Genomic DNA, 14,760 nt, shown 5'->3' on the forward strand with positions numbered 1-14,760 from the left:
TTACCAGAAGGGAAGTTGGTGGGAGGGATGAGTAAAAGGTAAAAGGGACTAAGACTACACTTACTTTGATGAGCACTGAGTAATATACTGAATTTTTGGATCACTATTGTAAATCTGAAACTAATATAACACTGTATTTTAACTATCCTGGAATTAAAATTAAAAAGTACATAGTGTGTTTAAACAGCAAAACAATATGTATCCATAGATAATTGGCAGCACTGTATTTCAGTAAAATTTTATTTAGAATAATTTTATTTAGAAAAATTTTATTTTAGAAAAATTTTATTTAGAAAAATTTAGTAAAATTTTATTTAGAAAAATATGGTCCATGGGCCATAGTTTGCGGACTTCTGTTCTAGAGTAGTAAAATCTTTTCACTGGGTACTGACTTACTAGGAAAAAAAGTATTGCCTTTTCTAGCCTCTCTTGTAGAAGTTTGTGTACAGCTTCTGGGAATTGCCTTTAAATGGAAAAGGTGTGCTACTCTCTACATATCTCCATCCTTCTGTTCACTTGAAGACTAGAGCTCTAGCCGCCATCCTGGACCAGGAAATGACTTTGGAAAATGGAAATCACGCACAGTGGAGCAATAAGGTAGCAGGAGCGTGGCATCCTCACCCCATAAATCACTGTTCTAACCCCAAGCTAATTTCAACTGAAAGAAAAATTATATCATATAAAAAGAAAAATAAATAACTTTTATTTTGGTGCTTTCTGTTACTCTGTGCTCACAGCTAAACTTAGCTCCTACTACTAAAGTCTCAAGGAATTAAAAACCAACTCTGCTTCCTAAAGGGACTCAAGTAGATATTAGGGACATTGAATATCCAGTTCTGTAGACATTATCACCTAACTCCACGTGTGTGTTTTCTTTTTTTTTTTCTTTTTTAAAGATTTTATGTATTTATTTCACAGAGAGAGAAAGAGATCACAAATAGAGAAGCAGGCAGAGCTAGGGGGAAGCAGGCTCCCTGCTGAGCAGAGAGCCCGATGTGGGACTCGATCCCAGGACCCTGAGATCATGACCTGAGCTGAAGGCAGAGGCTTTAATCCACTGAGCCACCCAGGTGCCCCCATGTATGTGTTTTCTTAACAGCATTTCATTCCTACACTTGCTCTTAGCCTAAAGGCAAAGAATTGATTGTAGCACTTCATTCTGATTTTACCGGCCTTTTGATCTAGTGTCTTGCAACTACTTGGGTTCATATCTGTAAGAAAGATCAGGAAGATACATTCTCTGACTAGCCAATCCTTTGTAACTTTTTAAAAAAAAATGTCAAACACTGTAATTACAGGCAGCACCATATCCAACAGTTCCACTGTTTATTAAATCCCCATTCATCCAAGTCATGATCACGGTAGTCTATTGTGGGGTTCTTTATGGGTCCAGTAATGGGAACATTAGCTTGTCAATTCCTCTGCTCTACAGGACAGAAACCAAACTAAACCAAACCAAAACAAAACCACCATCACAGGCCTCTCATGGGGTTCAACTTTACCTTGACACGATTAAAATAATGTCTGAAGAGCTTATGTTTACTTTTGTTCATAATGTTTACTTTCACTTTTACTTTTGTTCATAAAAAGATATAGGACTTCCGTGTCACAAATGTGTATCTTCTCCCTAAGGATGTGAGGCATGAAACAGCTAATATTTTCAAGACTCCCCCCCACTTAATAAAGTATCTCTGTGTTTCAGAGTCACCCTGGTACGTATCGAATGCTTGTGTCCCTTTAAAATTCATATGTTGAATCCCTAACCCCTGAATGTTGCTATATTGGGAGAGGAGGCCTTTGAAGATTTACGGTTAAATAAGGTCACAAGGGTGGGTCCCTGATCCTATAAAATTAGTGTCTTTATAAGAAAAAACATCAGAGATACCTCTGATCCCTGTCTCTCTCCTCACCCAGGCAGGTGAGGACACAGCAAGAAAATGGCCATCTGCAAGCTAGGAAAAGAGTTCTCACCAGAAATTAAATTGGCCAAACCCTTGATCTTGGACTTCTTAAGAAAATAAAGTTTTGTAGTTAAAGCTACCCAGTCTGTGATACAATGTTATGGCAGTCTGAGCACACTATACACACTCCTAAAGGATGGTGTGGAAAAGAAGGTCCTGCTCCAGCACATTTTCCAATTATGCCCTGACCAAATCCACTTTAATACTGACATAATCATAAACTGGCTTCACATAGTCTGAGCCTACTTGATATTTCGACTTGACTTTTATTCTCATGGGTGACTTGGTGGATTTTGGAGGTTCTCTGCTGGAGTGCTTTCTGACTGTAACTCCTGTGACAGGCAGAATGTCCAACCATCCTGAGTGGTCTGGGACTGAGGGATTCCTGAGACTCGGGACTTTTGGCACTAAAACAAGGAGAGTTTCAAGCAAACTTGAGCAAGCTGGTCATCCCAGATGGGCAACACATTCTATTTCTCCAGTTACTGCTCCTTCCATAGCTCCAGATTTTCTGATAATCCACACCACATGCGCCCTCTGTTGGGAGTCCCATTTCCCTTCCAGGAAGTCCTTTTAGGCGAGAGTCAAAAGAGCGCCAGGCCAGCTCTTTCTCTCATGTGGTACATATTTGGTGCACAAGAAACACTCAAACATCATTTGCCTGGACAAACTATGGAAGTCACAGCTGATTCCAACCTAGCAACTCTCCTTTACTCCCTTGCCCAAACTTCTTACCGGCCCATTCTCCCTACCCTGGGATTTCTCAGATGGGAGTCAGGCACTACTGTACTTCTGAAAACTCAAGGCACACATATCAAGCCCCCTGAGTAGTGCCACTGAAGCTCCACTCAGTAGACTTGAAGGGGCATGAGGAAGCCCAACAACCATGTAAAATCCTCCTCATGAAATCGCCTCTTTTATAATCTTCTTCTAAGTCTTGAAACTGGTGAAAAGCGCCAATAATTGAAAAAGCCCATTTAGGGACTGCGGTTACCAAATATAGGGAGCAAAACTGCCCAAGGGCCCCAGGAGCTGCCATACTCTGAAATCTTCCACATTTGCACCAAAGATCAGGCTTTCCATGGGCTGATCCGGCCAGTGACTGAGTGCAGCACAGATCATAAGGCAAGCACCTTCCTAGGAGGACTCCTGGTCATGGCAATTTTGGCTTGAGCATTCCCAGTAGTCTTGCCAAATCCTCCTTAGACTGTACAGCAGCCTAGGACAATTCCACCAACCTCTCCGCATCTCTTTCACTGCTTTTAACTTCCATCTATCTGATGGCTCTCCCTGGCTCCCTCCTCATTCTCTCATAAGTGTTTCCTATAATAAAATTCTTGCACATTTAATGTCACCCTAACAACTGCTTTTTAGAAGGCCCAGACTAACATGAAGATATTTCCTTTGAAAACATATATCTTGTCAGGACCTCACTTGGAGTTTCATAGCTGTTGTATTATAATGTAGCAGGCAACACTTCCCGTTCGATATCCACTTATGCTACTAATCATAGGATGAATGAATGATATGGTAAGAGGGAATACTAGGGAAAACGATGAGCTTTTACTTTACAGTTGTTGTTGTTCAAGCCACTCTAGGTTTTGTCAAAATATATGTCTAATTTGTATAAGTATAAAGCTGAAATTTTAGTAAGGATTATCACAGTGGGTGCTCAATGTGTGAGTGGGAACATTATATATGCAAATCTGTCTGAGTGGGCAACTGGTCTTGTAGGGACTTGGGTGAAGGGGTTGTTACATGCTACCTTAGAATTTCAAAGCTACCTCAACCCCAATATCAGCATTTTCCATTATTTACATGTTCTTCCTTCCCAATCCCTTCTCATTTTTCTCTTCTGTCTTTTCACTGTATTTCTTGTAGTGCCACTGCTTGATAGTTGCTAAAAGGCAACAGTGGAAGCAGACTACAGAAATAGAAAAGAGGAGTGGTTATTCTGCTTTTATCTGAAACTGGTAAGTTGTTTAAAGCTACCCCAAAGAAGGCAGAATAAAAGTAGCTTTTTATACTTGTTCTCCAGAATGTCAAGTGTCTCACATCCCTCTCTCCTCCTTTTTTTGAGAAGTAAAACTTCTGATTGGAATATTTTTATACAAAGGTGTGGGGAAAACACCTGTACCAAATTTGTATTTTGATAATATCCTGACAAAAAAACAACAAAAACAAGAAACAGCGCTTTGCCAAGGAAAAGAATTCCTTTCTGTAGTTTGTATCAGATGGTCATTTGTCAAAATGTGACAACATGCCTTTGTCTTCATTATAATAGCAGGCAACTAAGAAAGGTTTACTGCGGTCAATTTATTTCCCTATATTAAAAAGAACTGTAGCAGATATGTAAAATAAATAGTAGAGAGAAGAAATAAAATAATTAAACGGCCACTCTTCAAATATTATCATTCTTAATTCTGATGTATTTTTTCTATGCATAATTTGTTTTTACAAAAATATTACCTCGCCCCCATGATATCTAGCCATGGGCTCTGACCTCCCCTGAGGACGCTGTGCCCCTAAGACCTCTGACACCTAGGGATCTGAGAGGTTCTGTTCTGGGGAGGTGCTGGTGTGGCTATTTCCCCACCTGATGGCCTCTGCGAAAAAAAAAAAAGAAAAAGAAAAAAAAATGACCAAAGTGGATATTCACACTTCATTATTTGATGGCTGGTTATAGTTAACGGTGACATTAAGGTCGAAGTATTTGTTCTTAATTCTAAAGGAACAGAAGCCAGGAGACACAACTGATTTGGTGGAAAGTCCAAGATAATCGTTGTCAGGCTTTTATTACCGCCAGAGGCTATTTGCCAATAATGACAGGCCTGGAGCCGTTTGAGCATCTTGACTTTACAAGTGCCTGACAGGAGTTAAAATGTTTCCCAGCGCCCACGGTCAGGGCCAGTTCCCTCAGTTAACCGGGGGTCGAGGGCAGCAAGAACCCTCCATGTGCAGAGTCAAGGGGCAGGAGACCAAGAGAAATTGCAAGACACCCGGTTAACGATGGTGACCGTGGCACACGGTTCGGATCTCTGTCCACCGCAGAGACCACGGTGGCTGTGGCTTGGCCCTACACCATGGGCAACAACGCTGAGCTGAAGGTGAACGCCCTTGCAGAAGTGGCCTTCCAGCTGCAAGCACCAGGGGCTTGGGGGTTTTTCTAAATGGAAGCATTACGGAGGAAATTTAAAGCACTGGCTCCACAGACAAACTGGGGGATCAGGTCAGCTCCAAGACGAGATGCATTAAGACAAATCACTCGCCCTCTCCTGGCCTCAATTTTCCCATAATGGAAACAATACCATGTCTTCCTCCTGGACCTGTTGTAAAGAAAGGATTTAAAAGGCACGGGAAAGCGGGTGTTGGGCACAATACATAACACGTAACACCCGTTACAAGTAGGCGGTGGTAAACAAAACGCCCAACCCTACTACTCCACCGCCAGCGTCTCTATGGGACCAGCTTCCGGAGCCCCTTCACCTCACCGAACGCAAATCCCTCCGCGTTCGCGTCACTTCCGGGAGACTCTGGTGGCGACTCCACGAAATACCCGGATGTAACTATGATGGCTGCCATCAGTGGGGGATCGCAGTGGAGTTCGAGTCAAGAGCTGCCCGGAAAGCGCTCAGAGTTGGGGCTTCAAGGAGGCCTGTCAAAGAACAAAAGATGAGATTACTGGGGCGGCAAGGTGCCCCAAACGGCCTGGGAACTGCGCCTCCGCACTTCCTGTTAACTTGCCGCCAAGTTTTTCTAGAGGAGTCGCTCCTTTTGGCCGGGTGGGGACTCACTGGTTCCTTGGGCCTTTCTTCTGTGCCGGATTGTAGTTTCCATCACTCCGCTTAGTCTCGGAGTTGCGCGGGCAATGCGGAAGCTGGCCGCGGAGGAAGGGGCGGGGCAGAGACTAGGACGCAGACAGGTGGGGCGCGGTGGGAAATTTGGAGCGGCAGAGGTGTGGGGCGTCCCACTAAGTGCAGGTAGCCTCAGGCCGCTGCCTTCATTGGAGTCTGGTTCCGGTCTTTTTGGCCGGATGCACCTTACCATGGGTCTCTCATACTTGGTCATAGGGGTCTTCCCTGCTGACCCAGCCATACTCAGCATTAGATTGATTTCGAATACTATCCAGGATGTGTGTAGTGAAGTATGCGATTGGTTAAAAAAAAAAAAAAAATCCCAAACATAAGAAAACTAAACTGTTGGTTTTAAGTTTCAGAATTCATAGGGATACTTCTCATGTTGAACATTGGGTTGATTTTCTTTTAAAGTTTAAATTTGGATAATAAGTTAGTGCTTGTGAGATTTTTTAACAAAAGCATTCTTAAAACAACTGGTATGAGAAAATATGCTGATATTTAAAATAGAGAATTGTCGCACTTTGGTACTGTGCAGTTGTCATGAGTGAAACAGCAGGACACCAGAACTGGACCCCATGATAAGACTTTTAATTGCAAGAGGCTTCTGCAAATACAGTAATTCTAAATACAGATATATTCATTTCAGTTAGTTCTCTTTGCAGAGTGGCCCATAGATTTTGTCTTCAGGTGAGACAGGAACAAATGTGAGTTGATTGGTTAATATTTCCCCGTAGTTAAAACTACTTTTCAAGTGCTTAACTGTGTATTTTTTGCATTCAGAATCTCAGCTAAAACCAATTTGTCTGAAATATGTAATGAACTCAATGTAAACTATACATATAGAATGTTATTTTATAACAAAAATATAGAAACAAATATGTAAAAACAGTTGATTCTATAAAACATAGTGTGCCATAAGTTGGATTTTCACTTAAATTCCCAAAATTAGAAGAGCTGACCAGAAAGGCTTAAAAAAGAAATGTAGACATGTACTCCTTCTCTAAACATGCCATTGTTTGAACAGAAAACAAAATGACATTGGAAAGTACCTGGGATATGCTTTTATAGTTATACTATATGCAAGGCACTGAATTGATAATGAAAGAGAAAATGCTTTACAAAATATAAATTAATAATGGATTATGAACAGTTAGTACTCTCACTCTTTGGACCAAATCAAGTTTAACCTCCAAAACTTGTGGTTGTTGTACAAGTATTATATACCTGGTTGTAATTGTGTTTTATAGAAAGCAAAAATAAATGAACTGTTTAACATTTGAATATTTGTTCTTGTTGTTTCAGAGTGTATTTATAAATGCATTTGAACACAGTGGAGTCCTAAGTAACTTGACAATCATAGTTGGTGTCAATTCTTATTTTTTGTATGGTTTTTTGCAGGTAGATCTACTGGGTTCTTGGCACAGTACCATATGGACCTGGGCAAAGCATTGTTAAGGTGGAAATTTTTATTGTATTAATCAGTTCAAACATTTGACCACTCTATTTATTTTTCAGTATTTTAGTCAAATAACTAGATGTGGGCTTCATATAGTGAGCAATATTTGTAGGATAATTGGTCACTTTAAATTTCCTACCAAATGTAAATTTTGATCTCAGTTAAGTTTTACAGAGCACCAACTATATGCCAAACTCTGTGTTAAGTCCTATATATACATTCTCTTACTCAATACAGTATCATGAGTTGATCTGTTAAACTCATTTTTTTACAGTGGAGAAGCTGAGGCATAGAGGGATTAAGTTCCTTGTCCATGGTCCCAAAACTGGAGCCATATTCCAGAGCCTTTATTTCCATATATCAGAAGACTTTGGTAGAAGAATAAGAATAGAAGTTAGAACCTGGACTCGTACTACCTACCCTGCTTTCTAATTTAGGGCAGGTTATTTACCCTCTCTGAATTTCATTTTCCTCTCCTATAAGCAATGAACACTTTTAACTATTATATTTTACTGAATTGTGAATCATCAAGAATCCTTAAGAGTGCCTTCACCATTGTCTCCCATATTTTCTTCCAAGCCTCCAACACTGTTCTGTGAGTTTTGATGCACATACACAGGCAGTGACAACTCTCCCTGAGTGCAGCCTGGTCTGACCACATTGTAAGATGTGGCTGATTTTACAGTGTCAAAATGTAAAATAATGTGCATCTTGGAATTGATAACATAGTAGATGATCTCTGAGCTCCTTTCAATCCCAATTCTATGACATTTGTGACAGTCTTATTGCTGGTTTATATATATTTTTAATATGAATGATTCAAGATAAAACAAGCTTCTTGGCCCTGGAAAAGGAGGAACCATTCTTGTCTTTTTCATTTCTAAATCTTTAGTACCCAGAACAGTGCCTGGCATGTAGTAAATGCTCAGTAAATATTTGATGAATGGATTCAGCAAATCTTAATTTTACATTACAAATACAACTTCCTAAGAAGTTATGCTTGACTTGAATTTGTCATAAAACAGAACAGTATCAACAATGCAACAGTGGTCTTTGTTTCCAAATATTTTTTCTGTGCATTATTGATTGTCATCAAGTGTGTGGTACATTTGTTCTCTGAAGAGATATAGAAAAAATGGACATGCTGGCATCAATTTTTTAACAAGGCATCAAACTTATTTAAACTAGCAGAAGTATAGGAACACTGATGAATTATATAGAGATTTTCATTTTAACAAAAGTTGGCATAATGTTATTTGATATGAGGTCTGTACTTTCAGTTAGAACCAGAAAGGGTACACAGTAATTATTGCAGAGTTCTAGACTATTCTCTGGTAATAATCAGTTAAATGTTCTGCTGTGGCCAGAAAAGCCAACATGTGAAGGATCATCAAAAAAGGATTTTGAGGGGCGCCTGGGTGGCTCAGGTGGTTGAGCCGCTGCCTTCGGCTCAGGTCATGATCTCAGGGTCCTGGGATCGAGTCCCACATCGGGCTCTCTGCTCAGCATGGGGCCTGCTTCCCTTCCTCTCTCTGTGATCTCTTCCCTTCCTCTCTCCTACTGTGATCTCTCTCTGTCAAATAAATAAATAAAATCTTAAAAAAAAAAAAGGATTTTGAAAAATCAACAAAAAATCTTACCTTGAAACAACACAATGGTCTTTCTAAACATGAAGGTACAGACATTTATTTTATATTCATGAAGGATAGATCTAGAATGTTGAAAATAACTTAAATCCTTAAATATTACTATAGATATTATTTTCCTTACATAATTCTGGAAAAACTATATGCCTACATACTTAACTTTTAAAGACTAAAATAAGTAACTAGTAAAGTTTACATAGCTACTAACATTTCTGCCACTAAAATAAAGCTCTCCATCATATTACAGCATATAGTTCCTGGATGAACATTAACCACTAACTTTTCTCAATTTCCACTGTCAATTTGCTTTTCTCAGGGCACCTTTTCATAGAAAACAGTTTTTATTCTTTGTAAGTCACAACCTGTGCAATAATGAGGAGGGAGTAATTTTCACTTCTCTTAATACTTACTCCCTTGCATAGGATGTGTCAGTGTATCCTTTCTCAAAGCCCCAAACTCAAAGAAGAGTAAGACCAAGGGCCCACAAGACATTACTAGTTCAAATGGAATAATACATTTTATGAGGTTTTTATGAAAGTTTCTGTGTATCGATTAAAGGCTTATTCCTCTACAGTTTTAGAGAATTGAAAGAGGAGTGATATTTATCATTAAATTTGGGACAAATATGTTCACTGAGTTCAATAACTGAAGAATTTTTTTTAAGTACCTAATGGTAATGCTTTGTACCACCTCAAAAAACTTTTTCTTTAAAATTTCTACTATTTTCATCTCTTTTTCCCCTCCATTTCTTTGCTTTCCTATAAATAAATCACAGTTAAATGCCCTCTTCCTGAGCTGCCAACCTCCCCCACTCCCTGCCAGCTGTGATTTTATATGACTTCATCTAGGATAAAATCTTAGGATACATTTATCTTGTTTTGTATATTTTCTCCACATGTTTAAGAATTTATATCAAGTATGTATGACTTGGAAAATCTGACATTTGGATAAAACAAATATAAATCAAAATAATAAAGTCAGGCATGGTATACTTGAAACTAGAAACAAAATTTTAAAATGTTCTCTGGTTGTTTACCTATAGCAAAAGTGAATGTATATGTGTAAGTATCACATTTAAACACTAGGGCAAGTAAATCTCTCAGAAGTTTTTAGAGAAGGAATACAAATGGAATGTTGCTAATTCATTATTGTATTAGTTTGGTATTTTGAAGGTTAAGGATTTTACAAGTTCATTTAGCAACCTTATTCTTCAAATCCTGATTTTTCCCTTTGAATTTTCAACCATGACTTTTTTTTTTTTAAGATTTTATTTATTTATTTATTTATTTGACAGACAGAGATCCCAAGTAGGCAGAGAGGCAGGCAGCGGGGGAGGGAGGGGAAGCAGGCTCCCTGCTGAGCAGAGAGCCCGATGTGGGGCTCAATCCCAGAACCCTGAGATCATGACATGAACCGAAGGCAGAGGCTTTAACCCACTGAGCCACCGAGGCGCCCCTCAACTGTGATTTATTTTAATAGAGATTGTTTAGAAATAATATGCTGCAAGTTGGTGAAGAAATACTGCATCTCCTTTCTAATACTTACTAAAAAATCAATTTTGGGGGGTGGAGGGATGTGGTGACTGGGTGATGGACATTAAGGAGGGTATGTGTTGTAATTAGCACTGGGTATTATATGAGGCTGATGAATCACAGACCTGTACCCCTGAAACAACTAACACATTATATGTTTTAAGAAAATAATTTTTAAAGTAATCTCTACATTCATCATGGGTCTTGAACTCGCGACCGCAAGATCAAGAGTCAGATGCTCCACCGACTGAGCCAGCCAGGCACCCCACAAATCTTTCTTTATAGTTAGAACTTAAAGGGTTGATGACTCATTTTCATAAGCGGAAAATTCTTTTTATGCTTTGTCTTCTAGTTTGGTGATTGTAAGAAGTCTCTTGTTTAACTAATGACATTTAGGAATGCATGCATAAACAGGGCTGAGAGACAGACATGAAAAGATCACTCACTACACCTGGCCAACCCTGGAAGTACCTATATGAGAATGACATTCAAACACATAAGTGCAAGGAAGGATGACCTGTACAGTGGTGAAAGTATGTATAGGGTAGAGAGAGACACAGGTGATCCTTTTAGAGGTCTGGAGAGCATGTTAAAAGGGGGAAAAGGGCTTCATAGAGCTGTGATGACTTGGATAGCCAGTCTCCTTTGAGGAAGCATTCTAAATAATTTGGTGTCTGTGTCTTTTAATAGGAACAGTATTAACATAGGGCAGGACAGTTTATCACTGTACTGGACTCCTAAGCGATGTAAATATTTAGCGTCTTTGGCTCTGTGGTCTTTTTGTACCAACTAGCCTCAGTTGGGACCATGAGGAGAAGTTGGCTTTCTTTCTTTTCAGTTCTGATATTTATGCATGCTCACAGTCAGGCTGCATTGCTTTCAGATGCTTTCTGTCCATGTATGTCATTCTCATTCATTCGCTGCATTCTCCAAAGACCCAATGTTAAGCCATGTGGTAACCAGGTGATATCCTGGTCTCTTGATTGCTTGAACTTCTCAAATTCAATGACCTTTGCCTTTTCTATAAAGCCACCCATTTCCTGGACCTTGTCATCACTTATGTTCAATTTCACTCTTAAAACCTTAAAATAAACTCTTTTACTTTCTGCCCATCTCCCCAGCTTCCTAATTGAATGACTTCCAATGCATCAATACTTGAACTTCAAGAACTTCAGGCCCTTGACTTTGCTACTCTCCCTACCAGTTTCTTCTTTTCACTTCCCATCACTCCAACCACTGCACTCTTGCACTCTTGTCCTTCTGTTAAACATTTTCAAGAAAACCCAACTGTAGGTCAGAAGTAATAATAGTAGCTAACATGGGGCACCAGGTGGCTCAGTGAGCTAAGCTTCTGCGTTCAGCTCAGGTCATGATCTCAGGGTCCTGGGATTGAGCCCCACATCAGGCTCTCTGCTCAGCAGAAAGTTTGCTTCCCCCACTTCTCTGTCTCTCTGCCTTTCTCTCTGCCTACTTGTAATCTCTGTCTGCCAAAGAAATAAAATCTTTAAAAATAATAATAGTAGCTAACATATACTGTATACTTGTATTCCCAACACTTCTCTAAATCTTTCTAACAGCCCTATGAGATAGGCATTACCATTCTTTTCATTTTGCAGATGAGAAAACTAAAACACAATTTCTATCTACTAAGTGGTATCTCTACAATATGAACCCAAGCAGTTTGCCCCCAGAAACCATGCTCTCTATGACCACTTTAGACTACTTTCCAAATCAGCTGTCTTCTGTGCTTCCATGCTTGGACAGCTGAGCTGTTTTAGGGACCGAGAATGGGCTTGGCTAGTTGGACAGTGTTGAAAGTTCTCACCTTAGCCCTTGGTTCAGTAACTACCCTCCTGGTTAAGTTTCAAGCCAAGCTGGGAAGCATAGAGGGAAGTAAAGTGATTGAGTATTTAATGCCCTCAGCTACTTCTGGGTGTCTGTAGCCAGAGGGACTGGAGAACTAAAGAGAATATTTATCCGTGTGGGAGTTGGACATGACTAATAACCTCTACTTGATGACCAGGTAACTACTGAACTTGAGAGACTGAACTTGGCTTTTTCTGCAACAGGGTAGACAGGAGGGAGAGTCCTCCATCTGTTTTGAGAAACAGTCACTCTCGCTGTTTTTTCTTCTGGATTTCTTACTCTAGGTGTCCTCTTTTTGTCATGGATTTGTTGACCCTGGTGTTACCGCTCTAAGGGACAGGATCAAGCTTTTGAAAGCAGATTGCTTCAGTTACTGGGCCTACCTGTGTAGCCCTCTAAGTAGTTATTTTAGGGCTTTGGTGGTTCCCTGTACAAAAAAACCCTGCCTGTTGCCATTCTCAGGTACTTAAAAGGCAAACTTTTATTTTCTATGTATTTAAGATGATACCAGTGACTTCTTATCTTTAACATTAAATACACCAAAATTTCTGTATGTACTACATATGGAAATTTTATCTTCACCATGATTCTGAACCTGAATTTAAGTTACGCAATTTCAAGAGAGAAGATAGCCTCTAGTGAAGTAGGGATTTTTCTTAGAAACCCTTTTCTGCTTAAAAGACTTTCTAGAGAAAAGAAAAGCGTTGGAGAACATTAGTTCCAACAAATTTATATTCATGACTTTGCCTGGCAATTCTTCCCTGTTTCCCATTTTCCACAGGAGCTGTTTTAAACTTCTGCCCACCCAAGACCATCCCCATTCTGTCCACCAATCCCTGTACTCCTTCACTCAGCAGATTATTTTACTTCTCCTTTTCTTGGAGAAAATAGAAACAATAAGATGGAATCTTTCTCAAATTAGTACCGCCAAACCATCAAACATACTTAATTGGTACCCAGTCTTCGTTCTTCCCTCCTTTCACAATGGAAAAAGTAACCCTCTTCTGATGAAAGACTCTGGCTCCCTTCGCAGTCCTGCTTCCTAGTGCAGGTGTTCTTTACTGATCAATGGCTCCTTCCCATTGGCATTTAGGTATTTTCAAGTCTCTTCTATCTTAAAAAAATAAAACCTTCCTATAGGAACTCCTCATTCTCTATTCTGTATCTTCTTCACAGACATGGTTTGTTTATTTATTTATTTATTTTTAAAGATTTTATTTATTTATTTGACAGGCAGAGATCACAGGTAGGCAGAGAGGCAGGCAGAGAGAGAGAGAGAGAGAGAGGAGGAAGCAGGCTCCCTGCTGAGCAGAGAGCCCAATGCAGGGCTCGAGCCCAGGACCCTGGGATCATGACCTGAGCCGAAGGCTCAGTTTAAGCCGCTGAGCCACCCAGGCACCCCTGGTTTATTTATTTTTTAAATTAACATATAATGTATTATTTGTTTCAGGGGTACAGGTCTCTGATTCATCAATCTTACACAATTCACAGCACTCACCATAGCACATACCCTCCCCAAAGTCTATAGCCCAGCCATCCCTCTCCCTCCCAACCCCCTCCCCTCCAGGAACCTTAGTTTGTTTCCTGAGATTAAGGGTCTTATGGTTTGTCTCCCTCCCAAGTCCCATCTTGTTAAATTTTTCCCTCCCTTCCCCCATGACCTCCCCCAACCCTGCTTCTCAAATGCCTCATATCAGAGAGATCATATGATAATTGTCTTTCTCTGACTGACTTACTTTGCTTAGCATAATACCCTCTAGTTCCATCCACATCATTGCACATGGCAAGATTTATTTTTCAGTGGCTGCATAGTATTCCATTGTATGTATATACCGCTTCTTTATCCATTCATCTGTTGATGGACATCTGGGCTCTTTCCATAGTTTGGCTATTGTGGACGTTGCTGCTATAAACATTTGGGTGCATGTGTCCCTTTGGATCACTATATTTGTATCTTTAGGATAAATACTCAGTAATGTGATTGCTGGGCCGTAGGGTAGCTCTGTTTTCAACTTTTTGAGGAACCTCCATGCTGTTTTCCATAGTGGCTGCACCAGCTTGCATTCCCACCAACAGTATTGGATGGTTCTCCTTTCTCCACCAACAGTATTGGATGGTTCTCCTTTCTCCGCATCCTCACCGATAGCTGTTGTTTTCTGAATGGTTAATTTTAGCCATTCTGACTGGTGTGAGGTGGTATCTCACTGTGGTTTTCATTTGTAATTCCCTGATGCCGAGTGATGCTGAGCACTTTTTCACGTGACAGACATGGTTTATGAAAGACTTGTCTCTATCCATTGTTCCTTACTTTGTATTCCTATTTATTCTCCAGCCAACTGCAATATTTTACCTCAACTGAAACTATCAGTTGCAAAGGTCTCCAACTACACTCTGTTTCTAAATCCACTGTGCACTTCCAGATCTTATCTGACTTGACCTTTC

General features: G+C 40.0%; 1 non-coding gene across 1 annotated transcript; it reads left to right on the plus strand.

Annotated features, from left to right (window-relative positions):
- Positions 1-4,431: 4,431 nt before the first annotated feature.
- LOC123388817 lies at positions 4,432-4,521 on the plus strand. Its single transcript, XR_006603320.1, has one exon. It is a non-coding gene; the product is annotated as a small nucleolar RNA SNORD88 (small nucleolar RNA).
- The last annotated feature ends 10,239 nt before the right edge of the window (positions 4,522-14,760 follow it).

This window comes from Mustela putorius, unplaced genomic scaffold (assembly GCF_011764305.1).
Source record: "Mustela putorius furo isolate JIRA1106 unplaced genomic scaffold, ASM1176430v1.1 tig00003909_pilon_pilon_pilon, whole genome shotgun sequence".
In the NCBI taxonomy this organism is placed as follows: Eukaryota; Metazoa; Chordata; class Mammalia; order Carnivora; family Mustelidae; genus Mustela; species Mustela putorius.